The sequence below is a fragment of the Zootoca vivipara genome, chromosome 7 (genome assembly GCF_965207765.1).
Source record: "Zootoca vivipara chromosome 7, rZooViv2.hap1.1, whole genome shotgun sequence".
NCBI classification, from domain to species: Eukaryota; Metazoa; Chordata; class Lepidosauria; order Squamata; family Lacertidae; genus Zootoca; species Zootoca vivipara.
The window spans coordinates 33408505-33429162 of record NC_142590.1 but is presented as its reverse complement, the minus strand read 5'-3'; the positions used below and the strand labels follow the sequence as shown (position 1 = coordinate 33429162).

At 44.5% G+C, this 20658-nt stretch overlaps 1 long non-coding RNA gene across 2 annotated transcripts; it reads right to left on the bottom strand.

Moving 5' to 3' along the window:
- Positions 1-214: 214 nt before the first annotated feature.
- LOC148685030 (uncharacterized) lies at positions 215-20275 on the bottom strand. 2 transcript variants are annotated; one of them, XR_015951016.1, is made up of 3 exons: positions 20161-20275; positions 8615-8736; positions 215-966 (listed from the first exon to the last, which is right to left on the bottom strand). It is a non-coding gene; the product is annotated as an uncharacterized LOC148685030 (long non-coding RNA). The 2 variants fall into 2 exon arrangements; XR_015951015.1 differs by lacking the exon at positions 20161-20275 and adding an exon at positions 12605-12758 and having other exon boundaries at positions 219-966.
- Positions 20276-20658: the final 383 nt, after the last annotated feature.

Genomic DNA, 20658 nt, shown 5'->3' with positions numbered 1-20658 from the left:
GGCAGCAGACCAACTGAAGATCAGTTGCTGGAGAGGAATAGCAGGAAAGGGCTATTGTCTTAAGGCAGGGAGCATCTTAATTTGCCCAGACATTTGTGTAGTAGCGGGATGTGGTGTGTGTGTGTGTGTGTGTGTGTGTGTGTGTGTGTGTGTGTAAAAAGGAGATTAGGGGCCCATACACGCACCATCACAAAAAAAGATAAGACACAGACCTGCATGCAATTGCACAAGCTTATTTATATGCACAGATACAGATTTAGAAATACAGTCGTATCTCAGAAGTCAAACGGAATCTGTTCCGGAAGTCCGTTCAACTTCCAAAATGTTTGGAAACCAAGGCACAGTTTCCAAATGGCTGCAGGAAGCTCATGTAGCCAATTGGAAGTCACGTAAGTCGCGTCGGACGTTCGGGTTCCAAAGATCGTTCACAAACCGGAATACTCACTTCCGGGTTTGCGGCGTTCGGGAGCCAAAACGTTCAACTCACAAGGCATTTGGGATCCAAGGTACGACTGCAATTGCTATCATTTGCATAGAAACACATCTCACCCTAGTGGGGAAGACAGTGACCTGTGTGCTTGCTCTGTCTACTGTCCAAATGCTGGCTGCTGACAGGTAGGTTTCAGACCCCATTTCCCCTTCTGAGAGTCCTTTTCTTTAATCAGAGCTTGGGACTGGATAGCTCTTTCAGCAGAGGACACCTTCAAAGAGAGGCGTTTCCTCTGACAGCCCTTCAAAAAGTGGATTATAATTCTCTGTAAAGTATGAAACATGACCACCCTAAAGGAGATGGAGGTAGGTGTGTGTGCAAGAAAGAGACAAAGTACCTAGTAGGGTCCCTGCCTTCAGGCCCTCCTTGCAGCCTCCTTCTGTGAAGCATCTGGCCAGTCATTGTGGGAAGCTGAATGCTGTATGAGGTGGGCTTTAGGACTGATCCCAGCAGGCCTCTTCATAGGACTTCCATTTCTAGAACGTAAAGCAGTACAATTGAGTATGCAATAGAGTATATGAGTACATAAGTGATACAATTAATACAAGTAACAGGTAGGTAGCCGTGTTGGTCTGAGTCGAAGCAAAATAAAAAAATTCCTTCAGTAGCACCTTAAAGACCAACTAAGTTTTTATTTTGGTATGAGCTTCCGTGTGCATGCACACTTCTTCAGATACACTGTCAAACGGAAGTGTCAGGCCCTTATATATATATACAGGGGTGGGTGGGGATGGGTGATGGGCTGATGGGAGTGGTAAACCTGTGGATGGCTGTTAACGGCTGCTGATGGCTGCAATTAGTCCTGGGGGGAAAAAAGGGCTGAGGTGCTAAAGAAAGCTTGATCATACATAATGAGATAAGAATCCAATGTCTCTATTCATCCCAGGTGGCTCCATGGTTTTAAGCCTGGTAATTAGTTCCAATTCAGCAACTTCTCTTTCCAGTCTGTTCCTGAAATTTCTCTGTAATAAAACAGCTGCTTTGAGATCTTGTATAGAATGTCCTGGGAGATTGAAGTGTTCTCCTACTGGTTTCTCTGTCTTTTGGTTCCTGATGTCAGATTTATTAATACAGTACATGTAAAAATTATTAATGACACTATATTGTACTGTACTTTCTTGGTTAATTTCTCTCATTCTCCTTTCAAATTATCCACATTCCTTTTCTTTTACATTATTTTTTTTTCCCACTGAAAGCTTTTAAGATATGCTTCTTGTCTTTATTATTTGCTTTGGGGGAAAGAACAAAACAATGCAATGCTCATGAAAAAAGGGGCAGTGACTCTCATAAGGCAGGCTATTGAAACGGGGATTCAAACACTTGATTATATCTATAGAAGAATGGTGGTGCCATTTGGCCCCCTAGGGACTTTTGCATTTAGAGTAAAAATGTTTAATGCTCTGCACAGCAGACCCCTTTTTGGCTTTGCGAGGCAAGCACTTCATATCTCTGAGTCATGGAACACTTAAAAAGGTATGAAGCAATTAGCCAAGCATTATGTTAAAAAGAAAATCAAGTCAAACCAGTAATATTTTTGCATGGTTGCCAGGTTTTTCTTTTTCTTTGTTATCAGAGCTGGCAGCTGCCCATCTGCAGGACAGCAGCCAAATGAGCTGACAAGATGGAAGGCAAAACTAGCCATGGCAGAAGAACATCATGTATGCAAAACAGAGGTTGCCACCAAATCCCTATAAAGTGTTTGCATGTGAGTAAGTGAGAGATTCAAAGTGGAACATGGGTAGATAGGCTGATAAAATACAGCAGAAAGCCTTAAGCTCATTCTATACGTGAACCCTAGAATATACAACACAGAGGAGCCCCCTCCTGAGGGATTTTTTCTCCAGGCTACAGCAGGGAAGGAGGAGAGGGTAACTTTTCTACCTGCCACATCTGGTGGGATTCTAGTAATTATAACATATGCACACCCACTGGATGCAATAAGAAGAAGAAGAAGAAGAAGAAGAAGAAGAAGAAGAAGAAGAAGAAGAAGAAGAAGAAGAAGAAGAAGAAGAAGAAGAAGAAGAGGAGGAGTTTGGATTTGATATCCCGCTTTATCACTACCCGAAGGAGTCTCAAAGCAGCCAACAATCTCCTTTCCCTTCCTCCCCCACAACAAACACTCTGTGAGTTGAGTGGGGCTGAGAGACTTCAAAGAAGTGACTAGCCCAGGGGTTCCCAAACTAAGGCCCGGGGGCCAGATGCGGCCCAATCGCCTTCTCAATCCGGCCCGCGGACGGTCCGGGAATCAGCATGTTTTTACATGAGTAGAATGTGTCCTTTTATTTAAAATGTATCTCTGGGTTATTTGTGGGACAGAGGAATTCATTCATCCCCCCCCCCAAAAAAATATAGTCTGCCCCCCCACAAGGTCTGAGGGACAGTGAACCGGCCCCCTGCTGAAAAAGTTTGCTGACCCCTGGACTAGCCCAAGGTCACCCAGCAGCTGCATGTGGAGGAGCGTAGACACGATTACAAGACTACTGCTCTTAACCACTACACCACACTGGCTCTCGCAAAGCCAAAAACACACACCAGCACAACTGCAGGCACCTTGAGTTTAGTTTCCCAAGGTGCCAAGACAAGGAAACTCAGCAAAGGAACTGGTGGAGCAACAGGGTGGGAAGCAGAGAGGCTGCCATTTTTATTTTATTCTTTTGGTAGGTGTTGCACATACAATGATATTGCGTTAGCGGCAGATTTATATGTGCGGACTTGACTGTCCACACATTGTTTCCTTCTTCATTCATTGTTCTGCAGTCCCCCCCCCCCAAAAAAAAAAAACTTGCAAAGCAAGCAACTTCTCCAAGACTGCGCCTGATGTCTGTCATTGGACTGAGACATTGCACATGCATCTGACATCTCCACCCTGGAGCAGCTCCCACCCTGCCAGGCAGTATCAGCCCTGCGTGCTGCAGATAAGGATGCAAGAGCATGGTGGGCGGATCTTATCATTTCTATAACCCTAATGACGTGCCAAGTATTTCACAGACTTTACTGTGTTGCACTCGCAACAAGCCTGTATGACTGTTACTACCATTTTGAAAAAGAAGGAAGAGAGAGAGAGAGCCAAGGCCAGGCAGCAAAATGCTAGCCTTGGACCTGGATCCATGTCCACAAAACTCAATCTGCCAGCCCAGGTTCAGCTCTCAGGCAAGGTCCAGCAATCTTTTAGCCTGGGTATGTCTCACTCAGTTCTCAGTTCAGCTCTCACCCCTTTTATGGCCTGTGACCGACTGTAATCATGTGACCATTTCTGCCCTGCCCCTTTTCTAGCACAGGGGTCCATTAGAACTTCAGAGGAGACAACCAAATTACCTCAGCATCTCTCTTATTCTGAGTATGGAATAAAACACTCTTACATTTTTCTAAGCCCTTGGCTTCACAAGTTAATTTTAGCATGTTCAGAATCCCCCACGTGTTAAGCATCTGTCCCATCTCATTGTTAAATTTCCAGTACGTCAGCTTTTTAAAGAGCTACTTTCAACTGCTGCCTGTAATGTCTCATTGAAATTACAAATGCATTTTAAAAGTTTGCTTCTGTTATTTGCTTGATTATGCTTCAGACTCCATCCGAGAATGTGTGTGTGTCCTATAGCCTAATTCTTTGCATCTTCTAATTTTTATACTTCTGCAGATCTAAGATGCTCTCTTTCCTTGTCAAGATTGCCAAATGTATTTATAATAGTGGTTACTTCAGAGGATAGCAGAACTCTTCACATTTTTCTAGAAAAAGAGGTTCATTCACCATGAACGCCTCCCTCATTCTCTTATAATGGAGGCTTTATGGTGCAGTGAGAAGTAGGACACATTGTGCCAGACACTGGAATGGCTCCTTTGAAATTTGACCAGAGCATTGCATTCTACTGATTTCATGGTGGCTCAAGACCTTGGCTCAAGACACCTTCCATGGAGGAATGGTTTGATGAAGTATTGAAAATACTTGATACAAGAGAATTCTTGAAAAGTGTTCCCCATTCCTAACACATATGGACAAGAAGAAGGAGGAAAAAATCAGAGATGTTAAGTTCCATCCTTATTCTGTAACACGAGCACCAAAGTTTCAGAATGATTTGGGGGACAGACTGAGAGACTGGTGTTCTGACATGCTGAAACCTGAGAATTAATTCTTCCAAGATGGCTCACGTCATACTAAAACATAAATAATTATATAAGATAAACACGAGAACTTGGGGGAAACCCTGCTAGAGCAGGCCAGTGGCTCATCTAGTCTAACATCCTATTCTCACAATGGCCAATCAGATGCCTATGGAAAGCCTGAAAGCACACAATTGCACTCTCTCCTCTTTTGTCATAAAACTGATGCAATGCCAGCCCAAGTTATTTTGCTGCCTGAAGTCGAATCTAAGCAGTCCCCCAGAACCAACACTTCACAAAGTTTCCCTGCACTATTCAGATTTCAATTCCTCCTGCCTTCAGCTATACTTCTATAGCTATTCCAGTGTGCCTCCTTCCCCATTACCACCTGAAGCAGGTTGTTTCCTCTTGTCAATGTGGCAAGGCGTGCCTTCATTAAAGTGAAATTTCCCTCAGGTTTCTACTTTCTTTCTTCTGGAACTTTCTCTTTGTTTTGAAAATACAAAGCGTCACTCTAGCGACTTGAGGGTTTCCTGTCAACACCTGTGGTGATTCAACTTCTTCCACCCATTTTGCCTCCTCTTGGGAATTTCACACCAAAAGCTGTTTATCAACCCAACGAGAAATAGCTCTACATTAACTCATTATCAGCCTTCTTTAAATTCTTAAAAGCAGGGGTGGACAACCTGAGGTACTAGACTACAATGCATATCATCCTTGACCACAGGCCATGCTGGACGAGACTGATAGAAGTTGCAGGTCCAGAGCAATGGGGGGGTGGCGACACGGGATCCCCATCCCTGCTATAAAGCAAAGAAAAATTACACCTGCAATAGTTATATTCCTAATATCATCAGTCTTATCAACAAACCTCTAACGTGTAGAGATCCACCCACCAGCAGCACCACCCAAATCTATGTAGATTTCATATTTCACTGCGTGATTTGCAGAAAAATTCTAACAGTTAAAGCTCATTGTCGGGATATTTTTAATGTTTGATGTTTTGTTATTATATATATATATATATATATATATATATATATATATATATATATATATATATATTGTTCTGTGTATATGCTGTAAGCTGCCCAGAGTGGTTGTGGGAACCCAGCCACATGGGTGGGTTGTTGTTAATATTATTACCGGTATTATTACTATTATTATTATTAATATAATAATAATATGAAGAAGAGGAGGAGGAGGAGGAGGAGGAGGAGGAGGAGGAGGAGGATGGTGAGAGTTAGGAGATTTTGGTTTTATCATTAAAGAAGGTTACAAACTAGGAGGGCCAAATGAGCTTCTTGGCTGAAACAGAATCTCTTAACCTGAAATAGTTCCAGAGACTCTTTATTTCTGATGAGAGATATGAGAAAAGTGCCATTATTTAATTTAAACACTAGGCGGCACTGGGCTTATTTGTAGCTAGATGGAAGCCACAGTTCTTATGGCTGTTCTGTTTTTGTCTAGACATTCTGATTAGTGCGCTCTTAGACTATCATCATCATCACCATCACCACCACCACCACCGCTATAGCATTAATTTCCTCCCTTTTTTTCTAAGGCGCTCAATGTATATATGGTTCTCCTCTTCATTTTTCATCCTCACAACCAGGGGGGAGGGAGGCAACTGCCCCCCCCCAATCATCAATAAAAATACTTAACTGAGGTTCACCCCCCCAACGTAAAGCTTGCCCCCCTAACATAAATCTTGGCTGTACCAAACTGACAACCACCATGTGATGTAGGCTACTAGGCTGGGTGAGAGACTGTGACTGGCCCAAGGTCACCCAGCGACCTTCATGGCTGAGTGGGGGTTTGAACCCTGGCCTCCCAGGTTCTAGTCCAACACTCTAACCACTACACCAGGGTCCATCTGCTTAAACTTCTGAGTGCTGCAAAGCACATTGGAAGGGGGGTGTTCAAAGGGAGGGCTGAGATGAGCCTGTCACCTTCAGATGCCCACTCCTCCCAACACACACATCATGGTATAAAGTATGAATGTGACAAAATAGGCATCTGGAAACACATATATCATACAGGTTAAAAGGTGTATGATGAGTTACATCTCCTTTTGGAGTGGCTGGTGGCACCGTTTTTCTCATCCATCTCTTTGCTCAGTTTATTTATTTGTTGTACCTTGCAGTGCAATCCTAAATGGGGCTGGACTGGGTGCAAAGAGGCATTTCTAAAGCCCTGGAGCAGCTGGAGCAGGAGTAGGTGATTTTGGGAGACCTACCTTAATTTTTAACCCCAAGCAAGTTTCTTTTGCAATCTCCACAACTGATTCCACTAGGGGATGAATCAATAATTTATACCTTCTCTAGGTTGGTGTGGATTGATTCTGGGACCTATTCAGGCCATAATTCAGCAGATTCCAGTTAATCTCACCTGCTCCTGCAGAATGCACATTTCAGAGCTTCACAACATCGCCTGTGGTTGATCTAGGCTGGCTGTATTTCCCACGGTGTCTGTGTGCTCTGTGAGAGGAGCAGCCTCCCTGTCAACAAGGCAGGGCTGCTGTTCCTAACTCTATCCATCCAGCAGATCATTTTAATATTGGCCAGTGTTTGGAACGGGATTTCTCCTATTGATGTTGCAAATCCCTTCCCTAGAATGAAGTGTCCATTAGGGACAAATCTGGGGGAAACCTAAGTAACTAGGTAGGGGTGTGTGTGTGTGCGTGCAGTAATTAGCATAATGTTTCAACAGATCAATATGGAAAGAACCAGGAACATATGTAAAAGACAAAAACCTGGGTTGGCAGTTTATTTGGCAATGTTCAAGACAAGAATTATTAGTTTGAGAATGAAAAACATAAATAGCCACAAGATGGCACTAGAGATGTAGGGGAAGCACTGCAAATGTTTTGCTTCAATAATATCATGATGGCCCATTTTAGCTTTTCGTTTGTTTGTAACATTTTATTTTGCAGGATCTTCATGTGTGAAAGATTGGTGCACAAACAGTTTAAGTACCCAAGGTTGCCACTCTGACAAAAAATGGAGCTGCACCGCAGAGTGTTTATCTTTATGCTCTGAAAAATCACATATTTATTATTGCTCTTAGGTTTGAGTTTCTGTGTGTTTTTTTACCTTTCAGTGTTGATTGTGTTATTTGTCCCGTGATATGCTTTTCAGAAATTGGTTGCACTTGAATTCTATTATCTAGAAGTGAAGTGTGTACGGGCAACAGCAGAGAGGGCAGAACCGTGCAGCGATTAAATTTGCAATAGTGCCAAACACTGCTCCTTGGTGTTAGGACCGGAATGTTGCAACTACACAATGTCTTCCTGTCGTTTGGGAAAACGTTGAAGCTGTTTGTAAATCCACCACTGGTTTTCTATCCTGTAGGGAGGAAGCCCTTTAAAAACACACTGGGCCTTTTTTTTAAAAAAATGTCCCCACCCTATCCCAATAATTTAGCTATCTTATTGGCTCGTTTGAATGCTTTGCAAGTTTCTTTAGGCAGCAGTCCTGTGAGTGAGCTCTGTTGACTTATTTCTGAGTAGACATGTATACAGAGATTGTGCTGTTTGTTCCACAGGCACCAGCCCTCCCTGCCCCAGCCTCAGCCCTTGCCCTTTGCACACTTGACTGACTCTTACCCAGCTGCAGAGCGCTGAGCACTTAGTAAGCTCAACTGTCTGACCAGCCAAGGGATAAAATATAAACATGTTTGCTCTGAGAACAAGAATATGCAACCTCCATGCCCTTATAGATTTTTTGGCCAGATGACTTATGCCATCTGCTCATCCACATCTTTATTTAAATCAGTACAAGGGTCTGTCTTTCCTATGTATCCCCATCCTCCTCCAGGGATCACTTTATTTTTGCAATCCCTTCCACAATCTGTGATGTCTTTGGAAATCACACCTTCCTTGCAGGGGTGCCAACTTTTCAGCTGACCCCCGTAGCCCTTCCTTCAACAATTTATTTTTCAGCAGCAGTTAGCAGGTGATGATGTTTACTTCCATGCCAGGGCAAGAGACAGGAGAAGGACAGGCCACTTCCTTCATGCTGGCATTACCTGATCTGCTGTGATGTCACAGCAATGTCAGAGGTCCTCTGGTCCCCATTGCCTTGACTGCTCTCTTCTCATAGTGTTGCTTCCACTTCAGCTCTACGAAGGCATTGTTTTTCTGCAATAATCTGAAAACCAAATCAAAACCATTGTTCCATATGACTCAACACAGAAGGAGTAGAAGTTATATTGCTCTAATGTTTCCATATGAATTGTTGCATGATTAGTTTGATTTCATGGCCCATCTGCACTGTATATTTATAGCAGCATCATACCCCTTTAAGCATGGCTTCCTGGGAGCTTTGGTTTGTTAAGGGTACCGAGCGTTTCCTTCAAAGAGCGACAGTTCTCAAGAGTTCCCTGGAAAAAGGGATTGGCTGCTAAATAACTTACCAGGACTATATCTCTGGGGGGGGGGGAATAGAGGTTTCCTAACATCTCTCCCCCTCCAAAAGCTCAATAACAGATTTACACTTTGGGAATATGTTCCCTGTAGGTGGGGACTTTTACTTTCTGGCTTTCTCTTGTTCTTCCACTGCCTTTTTAAACTGTAAAATGGTGCTGCTTGGATGCTAGGCAATTAAGATAAACTTTGCTGGGTTGCCATCATTATGGTTCAATTAAATAAATCTTAGTCAGTAAATCACCAATTGATTGATTAATTTCCCACTAATTGTGCATCTGCAGAAAAACCAATAATCCTCATTTAAAATGAGAAGGGTCCCCCCCTTTGACAAAAAATAAGCTTTTACAGGCTTCCCCAAAGTGAGGGATCTAGGAATAAGGTGCAATTACTACCCCGCCCCCACCCAATTGTTTCATTATAGCAACCCATGTTCACACAATAATAAGCCTCAGTGATAGGCTACAACCCAGCCCAGGCTGTAAAATACAATAAATCACATGGAAGAGGTATGTCTTTAGGGCCTTCCAAAAGGCTTGAAGCATGGGAGACCACCACAGAGCCATCGGCAGGAAGTCCCAAGGCAATGAGGCCACCCCAGAAAAGGCCCTCTCCCTTTTTCCACTAGGAAACCTATCTCCATCATCAGAGAGAAGGAAGCCTGGATCCTTGATGGGCCCAGCATGCTATTCCCATGCCTCTGTGGCTTTGACAGCAAGGTAGTTGAGTTCATGCCAGAGGATCCTTTCGCCTTGCCCAAACCCACTTGTCCCCACGTGGAGGGGCTTTACCCTGCTGGACCACAGCCTAAACACCTGTGTTTCCTACTGGGCCCAGGGGTCGAGGCCATGAAGAGCTGGGAATTTGTCTGGCTGGGGAAGCCACAATTAATCGGGGTGGAGGGATGTTTTATTTGACTGAAAGAATTTTAGTAGATTGACTTGCAGCCCTATAACTATTTATTGATCACACTCTAGAGCCTATTCCAGCTTTTGGTCAATTTGAATAGCTTCCTAGCAAATCTCCATTCCATTAGCTGGATCCAGTCCAGACCTCCTTAGTTCCACCACACTACTATAGCATTGGTGTTCCCAGGCCAGGCACTTGGCTCAAATCCCCGCAAAACATCTGCTGCCATAGGTAATCTGACCCCAAAGATCAGACATTTTTGACGCTGTATTCAGTAGCAGTGATAAGAGGGAGGCAGCAGCTAAGGCTGGGGAGGGGGGGCCTGAGCAGCACTGGTGTCATCCACTAGAATTGCCAACTTTAGAATTCTTGTGCTTTTCAGAGATGCATGACACAACAGGCAAAAATTCAACAGGTGTAGCAGGCTTTCACAGTAGGCAGAGGAAGCAACAGGGGCAACATTTCTGGCTGTTGTGAAGCTGCAAACCTCGAGTATATGGGTTTCATTTAACTAGTGCTCCTTGCCAGAGCTCATGAAAACAAATCCTCTGGCAAGCAGTCCTGGCTTAAGTTAAGCCTTGGACATGAGTTGGGGGCAGAAAGGTGAATATGGCTTCTAGCAATCTCCCCCCACCCAAACGAGCAGCTGCAGGGTCTCTCTATCTTTCTCTGTCTCTCCCCCACACAGAGAGACACAGAAAAAGGAAAATGTGTCTTATCTCCAAAGTAGAAGCCATGCTTGTGTTTTATTTGGGTGTACTCTGCAGCTGTTCTTGTCACAACAATAGTGCATTAGTAGCGAATTTACTGGTATTCTGCTTCATCAGTTGTTCTGCAATGCTTTCCCAATCCTACCATGTTTTTGCTGTTTGGAGGAGCTGCAGCACAATAAATGTAGGATGGAAAAAGCAAAAACCCCTCAGACTCAGAACATTGTGGCAAGAAAAGTTATGGGATTTCAGAAGGAAGTTACAGGGTATGCAGCACTGATTGGAAATGAAGTCATATGATCACCCCAAAACGTCTGCAGGCACAAACAATATTGAAAGAAGATCATAAGCACAAATAATCATAATGTTAAAAGGGATGCTTGGAGGACTCCTATTCTGTTTCTTGGTAGAGGCCAGTTCAGGTGAAATTCTGTCTTAAAACGGTTAGTTTACATACATAGAATGCATATAATCCTGGGAACTGTATTATGTTGAGAGTGTTGGTTGTGGTAGCTCTGAGAGGCAAACTATAGCTCCTGGGGGGGGGGGGTTCCTCTGGAGAAAGCCATGTGCTTTAAATGTATGACGTGGGTGTGATCTTAAAGGCACAGCTTCCAGCCCTTCAGCAACATCCTAACACACCTCATGGGGCGGTGGAAGGGGAATCAGCCCTAGGAGGTCTCACTTGAGCCAGAGATCCCAGTCCTCGACTAGGGTGGGGAGCTGAAAAAGAGGGCAGGGCAGCACAAAAGAGGGAATTGCAGCTGGTGAAATCCCCTCTTCTACACAACTACCAAAGGTGCAGGGAGCCCAGCTCCCATTTTCACTTGGCTACATACATTGCCCAGGACATAGGTTTAGAGGGATGGGGTTCACAGTAGCATACTGGGAGTCTTGAACAAGTGATTTTCCATTTCAGTTCCCATCTGTGAAATGAGAGCAACAATTTTACCTAATGTAGGAGGCTATTAGGAGGAGGAAAAACACAAGCAGGATAATAAAGCACTTTGCAAAAAATCAACGCTTTAATCCTATGCACACCAACCCGGGAGGAAGTCTTGTTGAGCTCAGCAGGAACTTACACCTGAGCAAACATACTTTGGGCCTTGCTGCACTTTACAGTATCTCTCTAGGTTTCCCTGCCGTTTCTCTTCTGAAAACTTTAAAGCTTCATCCAGACATCAGGAAGTTGCTTTGGCAGGAGTGAGCAACGCGACTCAAAGATGTCCTCATTCCACACAGGCAAAAAATAAATAAAAAATGCTCTTGCCTCCTTTTCCCATCCCAGCATGCCTTTTGAGGAGCAGTTTCCCATGTTGTTTTGTTTGCCTTGATAATCTAGCTGGACGTGGGGGCTGACACGGACAAGCAGCATCCAGCCCTTTTCAAAACACGCTGGTAGGTGGCTGCAGTTCATGAGAAACATTTTGTGTCAAGATCACCACAGGGGGGAAATATCAAATGGCAGAGGACGGGGATATTCTATCAGCCTTTGTGCAAAACTGTGTTACTTTCCTCCCAAGGCTTCAGCAGCTAAAAAGGGTGGACCAGCAAGCAGCACAAGAGGAATGCCTTGTCCCCAATGCCTGCAACTTGTGGGATGTAAAAGGATATTGTTCAATGGGCCAAGAGTTCTACTTGAAACACTGTACTAGATGACCTTTCAGGATCATGAATAAACATTTTGCTTAAAAAAGAAGAAGGAAAACCTTGCAAGCTACAACTTGGAATAAAATCATAGAATCCAGGCTCCACCCCAGATTGCAGTGATATTTTGTCCTCCACTATCCACAAACAACACTGCCATTTTTAGTTCCTTTCTTTTTAACGGCGAACACTTTGGGTGCCAAAGGAATTAAGGAAGTGGCAATAACTAACTGCCTGTTATAGTTTAACTTTCTTTCCTCCCCCCCCCCCCCTGCCTGATCGGCACAACCAAAATACCCAACCGTTTTTTGTCCTTGAAAAACGTACCAGGAAGTGCAGGTTTGCATCAGCTTTGTACCGTCACTCCCTTCCAGGAAAAGCAGAGACTCTGCTTCTGCCAAGTCAGTCTTGCTCTTGCCTCATTAAGTTCCTGAGCAACCTTTTCCGAGTATCTGCTGTGGTTTCTCCCCTCTCTCTTTCTGCAGAGGCCAATTACTGTATAAGCAAAGGCTTCAATGGCAATTGGAGGTTGCAAAGCGGTGCAGATCGCAGAGGCCAAAATACTGCAAGCACTTATGCAAGCTTCATTCTGTCGAAAGCTGTCAGTTTAAGCTCCTCACCAACCTTCCATAGGAACCGAATTAGATATGGCATTTACCTTGCATCTACGCAAAGATGCACTTGGGTTGCAATCCTAAACATGCCTACTCAAAATTCAACTGCTACTGAATTCAGTGGGACTTAATGCCAGGTAAGTGGAGTTAGGATTGCAGCCTTAACGCCGCTTATGCGATGGCCCTGCGTATGTGCTGCTGTCAAACATTTTGTCAGTAAAATTATCCGCATCCACCCTGGTAGCTCTTGTCTTATATTCTGCTACATTAAAGGTGCAGATTTAGGACGGCCGTGTGAATGAAGACGACACACACCTGCTGAAATCCCTTCTGGATAACCATTAAAGGTGCAGAAGCTTTGCCCTGTTGTCCATCTGGCTTTCCCCCCCCCCCAATTTGGGGGGTCCCAGCACTGGTGGGAAGAGACAGCTCTCCCTATGTTTTAGCACTGGGCCAAACCTCTCCCAACTCGAAGGATTCATCCTTCTGAGAATTCCACAGAATGACAAATTCCAGCCAGTTCGATTTTTCACGTCTCCAATGCACTCTAATGGGAACGACCAGAGAGAGGAAGTTCAGTCAGCCCAAAGCATTTCACTGCCTGATCTGAAGGACAAGATGTCTCTCCCACTCCCAATTCATGTGCAGAATCCCTGCCATCCTGGCAGGTGGATCTCATTTCAAAACTTATTTCAGCATCTTATTTCAACATTCACAGATATTGCGGCGGTGTGCAGACCAAAACAAGGTTAACACATTCTTTTGCCTTGCTCTTTCAATAGACACGACACCGTTCATCACCACTCAGCTATGTATGTAACTTGCTGGGCCAGACACACTCAGCCTGACCTATTTCACGGGGTTCTTGTGTGGATAAAATGGGGGAACACAGGGAAATGCCTTTCACCAAGTCAGAGCAGTGCTCAGTACTGTCAGACTGGCAGTGGCTGGTTTGAGGCAGGAGTCCTCCCCAGCCCTATTGGGAGATGGTGAGGATTGAACTTGGGACCTTTTTGCATGCAAAATAGCTGCTCTGTCCCTGAACTATGGCCCTTTGGAACCTTGCCTTGAGTTTCTAGGGGGATAAAAGTAAGATAGCATTATACTTGCAAAGCTAAGTGACTAGTAAGGGGAAGTATCCAGTGACCGAGGGGTCGAGTTGTAGGATCTGAGTTGCCTTGCACAAAAATGCTGCTTTAATTGCCGCAGCACAAGCCTTTGTTTACACCACAGCCACTGAAGCAACACGATACAACTGGCCTGTTGAGACGCCGCTCAGTTAAGGGAGCACAGAGCAAAGTGTGCAGGCCTAAATGGGTCAAACACTTTGGATTCCATTTCCTAGTAATGACCCCGATGGCCGGATCAGCCTTGCAGGGCCACTCCCAGCCCCTCATATGCCGTGACCTTTTCCACCCCTAGCTCTGCAGATTCTTGTGTGCATGCTGACCACAGGGCTTAGTCGCCAAGCTCAGTGTGGTGGTCCTCCCTAATAAGCAGCGCAGATGGTAAACAAACAAGCGGCAGAAATTATACTGCGGAGCGCCCTGGACAGGTCGCTCTCCAGCACTCTGCACGGAGCAGAGCTTTGCAAGCGACGGCAGTTCATGGCGTAAACAAGCCTCCCCGGTGGACTGCCTTGACCCAGACTTTGAGGAAAGCAGCTGGCCAACTGCCCATGCTCTCATGTTCAGCCACATGGCTCAGGAGCAGCCAAACAAGCGGAGAGGGTTGCATTTTCCCAGCTGTGTGATCCACTCGCTACGCTTGGCCAAGAGTCCGCATGCAAGCCCAGCGAGGAGAAGGAAGCAGCCGCTCCAGCTCCATTGTGCTCCCCCTGATAGAAACCAAGACTCTGCAGTTGCCAGATGTCTCTTTATTTTAATAGGCATTTGTAATGCTTGAGAGCTGGTTTCTCTTCCAGAATATTACAGCAATTATTGCTGCAAGATCTTTCTGGTTCAGTCAATCCGCCAGGCTGCAGAGAGCAGGATAATATCTGTCTGGGGGCTTGGGTCTAGCCTGTTGGCCTCAGTTGCTCACCCCAACCCCCCTGTCATAAACCTTAGCGCCTATCCACGTAACCTTTATAATGCACATGCATGATTATTTATGCTCATGATGACTATAGGCAACCCCACTTTCAACACCGTTTGAGCCTGCTAAAGTTTCAAGATACTGCTTCATTTCCAATCAGCACTTGTTCCATAGCTTCTTGCTGAAATTCTAGGGCCTCTGCAGACATTTTTTTTTTATTCCTGATTATATGTGCTCATGATGGTATCAGGCCAGTCAAATGCAATCCCAGTTTCAATGCTGTTTGCATCTGAAACTGTTTTGGAGCAGTCACAGGGCTTCAGTTCCAGTCAGGGCATATCCCGTAACTTCTCACTGAAATTCCGTAACTTTTTGTTACCACACATGTTCTGGCTTGGGGTTTTGTTTTGTTTTGAAACTTTTTGCCCTGCTTTTCATAGAATGGTAGTATTGTAGAGTTGGAAGGGACCCGGAGGATCATCTAATCTGACCCCATGCATTGCAGGCATCTCAACATGCGGTTCCCCATCCAATTTGAAACCATGCCGTGAAACCATACCGGACCCTGCTTAGCTTTGCGAGCTATGCTAGTTACTGCTGTGCCACTAGGAGGACATAGTGCTCTAGTTCAAGACTGCACTTCCAAGACAGCAACAATGCAGTAACATTGTGGAAGCATCGCAGAACAAATTATGAAGAGAAAGGATGTGTGGACAGTCCAGCATATACCTACTGCTGATGCACTATTATTGCATCAATTACATTGTGCAAAATGCACCTGCCAAAAAAACCCCACAGCATTCTGGAGTGACCTGATATGCACACCCTTTAATTACCCCTTCGCTTTCTACTTCTTACCCTGTGCACAGCCAATTATGTTCTAAGAGGGGTCCAACTCGTTCTCGCCCTGATAGCTCCCCATTGCTCAAGATTCCCTCAGAGTAAAAGCAGCATTCCCCCTCTAGCAAGGCTTCCTTCCTGGGCAGCGAAGCTCCTGGCAGCAGCTCCTGTGCATTGCCAAACAAACAAAATATCCTTGGGGCATTTTATTCAAGCTATGCCATGACGATGCTTATTCCTTGGAAATCCAGTGAGGTCATAGCTGCTGGAAATGTCCAGCAACAAGTGAGTTGCAGATTATTTATTTACCATCAAGCTACAGTTATTGATTTCAGGATTTCGCATGAGCCAGGGTTACTGTGGGCAATGTGAGAATGACGGAGAAAGTGTAATAAATTCCTATGTTTTCCTGACTTCTGTTTCTTGTGAACCGCAGGGCTGTTGGGCAGGGATTGGGCTGCTTCCATGCCTAGGACACTGCGGGAAAGATACAAATGCTAATAACCAGTGGTGTGGTAACTGGACAGTGCAGTGTACTGGTTAGAGTGCTGGGTTCGGACCCGGGAGATCAGGGTTTGAATCCTCACTGAGCCTTGAAGCTTACTTGCTGGGTGACTTTGGGCCAGCCCCTGCTATCCTACCTCACAGGGTGGTTGGGGTGGTAAAATGGGGAGAGTGAGAGCTGTGTACACCAATTTGAGCTGCTTGGAGGAAAAGATATAAGAAACAAACAAACAAACAATAGATATAAGAACAAACAAACAAACAATAGCATGGCATAGTGTAACTTTACTTTTTTTAAAAAAAATAACCACTGAGGCTGAGATGTAAATAATAATAATAATAATAATGATAACGGTGCTGTTGAAAATATTTTGTATTGGTTGAATTTGAAAAAGAATGATATTGCAACCTAGACACTAAAAAAATAAAAAATAGAACAAGCCCCAACATTGGAGGACGGGGTGGGCTGTATTTAATTTCCTCTCCGGGACCCTGCAGAAAATTTCCATTCTTTCCTCTTTTGTATGGACATGTTTATATAGGAGTGGAGCACAAGGCTTTTACGCTGCCGTGACGTGTCTGAAGAGGGAAACTGTGCGGTTGGGGCAAAGCTGTAGAGTCAACAACAGGAAGGATGCAGTACATTGACTGCAATACGGGATATAGTTGAGAACTCATGGCGTGGAAGAAATTGGGTTGGTAGCAATTGCATCAGTAAGGAAGGGTTTTTTTGCAGGTAGGTGGGGAGAAATAACCCATAAAACAGGAAGAGAAACAGACAGAACTCATTGTCCTCACCAAAGAAAATAAATAACAGCTCCTTTGGACTCTGTAGGTGTCTAATACGTCAAGACTTCAAGAGTGAGCTTTCAGAAACGCATCTTGCTTCAAAACCAACTTGCACCTTTGCATCTTGTATGTTTAATACTAGGTAAAGGTAAAGGGACCCCTGACCATTAGGTCCAGTCATGACCGACTCTGGGGTTGCGGCGCTCATCTCGCGTTATTGGCGGAGGGAGCCGGCGTACAACTTCCAGGTCATGTGGCCAGCATGACAAAGTCGCTTCTGGCGAAACCAGAGCAGCACACGGAAACACCGTTTACCTTCCCGCCGGAGTGGTACCTATTTATCTACTTGCACTTTGACATGCTTTCGAACTGCTAGGTTGGCAGGAGCTGGAACCGAGCAACGGGAGCTCACCCCGTCGCGGGGATTCGAACCGCCGACCTTCTGATCGGCAAGCCCTAGGCTCTGTGGTTTAACCCACTACTTTTCTGTTAATCAAATAGTTCATTTCTAATTGCTAGCTCGATTCATTAGGCAAGCCAGGACATAACCAAAGAAAGGGGTTGCCCAAATAGCACAAAAACCTCATATACATTTCCTCAGACCTGATTTTCTTCTGGCAGCTTCTCTCTCCCCCCCCCCAAAAGCCTAATTTCTCACAGAACAAAAGAGGGTTTCCATGCCTCCAGGCCTCATGAAGAAGGGAGCTGTTGCTGCTGCTTCCACTACTGCACACTGCTCTCGGGGAAAACCCACACTACCGTAGTTGAAAAATTCCCTTCTGCAAAATGACAGGCCTGCAGTTTACTGACTGTGGAGATCTAAGATCAATGAAGGAAAAAAGATAGCAAGTTCCTGTTGGCCAGAATGGATAGTGTCATCAACAGCCCACTTGGGACATCCAATTTCTTTTTAGCCCTTCCACACCCACTGCCCATTTCTCTGGTAAATTGTCTGAGAATACCAAGGTTGCAGACATTGCTTTTTCCCCTTAGAAAATGTTTAGGGGTACTCTCATTTTCCTACTCATATTAAAATATTGCCCCTCAATGAGGCCAAACTTAGATTCACAAAATGTTTAGGGGTATGTGGACCCCTGCATCCCTCCAGAAAAAAGAACAGGTTGCAGGTTTGATCCCCGTTTGGGACAGCTGCATATTCCTGAATTGCAGGGGGTTGGACTAGATGAGCCCCAGGATTCCTTCTGACTCTACAATACTATGGTTCTATGATTCTAAGAAATGGAGCCTTCTTATTAACATCTGCATAGCAGCATACAGATGTGTGTGTGTGTGAGTGAGTGAGAGAATGAATATGAACTCTTGTTCACCTTTGTACAGTACAAGACACTTCTGAAGACTCTCATGCCAGTGTTTGATCTACAAATCTAAAATATGCTTCATGCTTTTTATAGGTATCTAGCAATGCAGCAATTGCTTGCTCAAATGCTTCTGGAAACAGAACAGGCGTGAAGTCAGAATGAATTTGGCTCACAATGAAAATGGGAAAGAGAAACATTGGCAAGGGATTTGCAGTATCTGCCTTGTTCAGTCACTGCTGTTACTAAACTGGTTTGCATTATCGGCTCCTCTGCCAACGTGACATTCCCTCTTGGGGCAAATAGTGGTTTGGGGGCACAGTTTAATGGGGGCATGAAGCAAGGCTTAAAGGTTCAAGCCATAGTTTCCTCACCCTTGAATTAGCCTGATTCACAAAAGCCCTGAAGAATATAATATGATGGACCAGATTCTCTTGGCCATGGTGATTAAGGTTTGGGAAGCTTGATGTTCTAGTTTCTATTTTTAACTCTTTGTTGAACAGTCCACAAAAGTGGGAGATGGCTGGGTTGTATCTGTGTGCGCTATGTTGTGTCTTGCTAGTTAGCATGAGAAGGGGCTAAGTCCACAGAGCTGTATTGCTGATAGGCAGCTGGTCAGACCACAGAAATACAACTGGTAGAGAGGGCTCTGGGTGATGTCATTTCCCCTCCTCTCCTAGAACGGAAGGATCATATAGTACTTCCTGTTCCCCTCTCTCTTCCTTTGACCAGCATTGGATACAGACATGCCTCTGCCTGCTCCAGTTTTAGGCCCCTGATTGAAGCTGGTTATACTGTAAATATAAGTATTTTGCCTGCGTAGTTTTTACTGCTGCCATTGTTGTGAACCAATGCATAATTATAAAGTAAGTAAATCTTATTTTTAAACTTACTTCACAAGCAGTTGCCTGATTCTTTGTTAAGTGGGGTAAAAAAAGGGGGGGGGTAACCAGCTTACTTCATTAGCTGGACTTGCTCAAAGCAAGGCTTTACAGCCTAATGCCTTTTAATTCTGCTGCCAACAAGGATGGAATTTTGAAACTCTGTTCAACCCACACAAGTGGGAGCCTGGAGGGATGAGTTGCAATTAATATATCCTCTCCTACCCGTTGAAACCCATCCCATAATTGACACATTGCTAGTGAATAAGTATGTTGACATGCTTTTGTTTTTAGGAGGCCACAGTAGAGCTGGAGGTCTAGTGCTCTTTTCATACATTGAATGTCTAGGATGGTATGAACTGATCCGGTTTAATAAGAACATACTACCAACTATGGTCCACCTAAAAGCTTCCCAGGTTCCTGACTGAGTGCCTTTAGCACACAACAGGATAACACAACCCGGAAGGAAAGGTATCCTCTTGCTCAGCATCATTGCATCTTTCTGATGCCTGTAAATAAGCCTGCAATTCCACCAATCTGCAATGCCAAAAGTGCCAAGGGCCACTAGGAACGAGCCAAGTCGCTTTGGTGACACAGAGCAACGACACTGATGAGAATGGGTTTGCCCACAAGCTGAACTGATTTGTGTTTGTTTTATTTCTAAAATATAGCAACTGTTTCACCACGAATTCAGTGGTGAAACAAAAAAACAAAAACAGCAAAACAGCAACAAACAAAAAAAACCACAAACCCACAAACCCTAAATGGCAGGTAGCCATAAAGATGCTAAAATCAATCAATCAATCAATCAATCAATCATAATACAGCAGAATGGCATATCATAAAAATTCACAGCCAGAGCCCTTTTGCTACCACAAATCAACCACAGTTAGGCATCATACCTGAGATTTGCTGAAGGGGCAACTTCCACTCTAATTTTGGAAATGAAGCACAGGATGTGAACACCAGATGACTTTTCTTCCCCATCCTCGAAACTCAAAGCAGATGCCTTTAGCCTATGGGGATAGAGGGTATATTATGCAGGGCTGCTATGCACTCCACAATTCTGCAGGAGTGCAGAAGAAGTGTTTTCGTTTTTGCTTCTTTTCTACCCTGCCTTTCCTCCAAGGAGTTTAGGAAAGGGTACATGGTTCCCCACAACCTTATATTCACAATAACCCTGCAAGGCAGGTTAGGCTGAGAGAGAGAGAGTGATTTGTTGAAGGTCACCCAGTGAGGTTTATGGCTTTATGGAATTTGAAAGCTGGATCTGCTTGGTTTCTGATTTGACACTCGACTGCTGCACCACACTGCAGGCTGATGAATCTCAACTTGCATTTAAAACTGAAACAAAACCCTAGCCCTGATAGCTGTGAAGATAAGATATGCTTGGAAGTGTG